At 30.6% G+C, this 656-nt stretch overlaps 1 protein-coding gene across 1 annotated transcript in view; it reads left to right on the forward strand.

The window, feature by feature from the left end:
- The window catches only part of LOC119586692, a 4,242-nt gene that overhangs the window by 562 nt on the left and 3,024 nt on the right, over window positions 1-656 (forward strand). The gene's annotated exons all lie outside the window — the stretch shown is intronic.

A 656-nucleotide genomic window follows, 5' to 3' on the forward strand; every position in this document is an offset into this window, starting at 1 on the left:
GGGATTTAAGTGTCCTAGAATTCGATTCTCTGAAAGAAGAAAAAAGGTAAATATTTAAGGATTTGAGCTTTAAAATAAAAAAAAAAGTATCTTGGATTCGATTTTCAAAAACAAAAAAAAAACAATAGAAACGTAAATATTTTAGAATTTGAGTTTTAAAAAGCAAAAAAAAAGTATGTGTTCTCTGTTTGAGTTCTAGGAAGTTTTCGTGTTCTAAATACAGTTCTAACATTACTCAGTGGATTTAAACCCGTTTTAAGAAAGTTCTATTCTATAGTTCTGTCCTTTACTCTATGCATACTCTATAGTTAAAGTATGAGCTGAACGGCATACGCAAAGAGAGATGACCTTGCACTATCGTTCGAAAAGAAGTGTTCTACTCCTTTTAAAGAAAAAAAAGGAGGTTTCCTATAAGATTATGATTAGAATAGAAATGTTGGGATGCGGATAGGTGGAAGGGAAAAGGAGATAGGGAATATACTATTTTTTTTTTATCTTTTCTTTAAAAAAATGAGAAGATGCCTTTAACAGGTTTGGGACGATTAATAACATTCATGATAGATTGGTAACAATTATTATTTTGTAAATGTCAGGGGGGTAATGGTAACCGAGATAACTGCATGTTCGCTTCGTAAAATAAGTTGATGATAATCATG

The sequence above is a fragment of the Penaeus monodon genome, chromosome 21 (assembly GCF_015228065.2).
Source record: "Penaeus monodon isolate SGIC_2016 chromosome 21, NSTDA_Pmon_1, whole genome shotgun sequence".
Taxonomy (NCBI): domain Eukaryota; kingdom Metazoa; phylum Arthropoda; class Malacostraca; order Decapoda; family Penaeidae; genus Penaeus; species Penaeus monodon.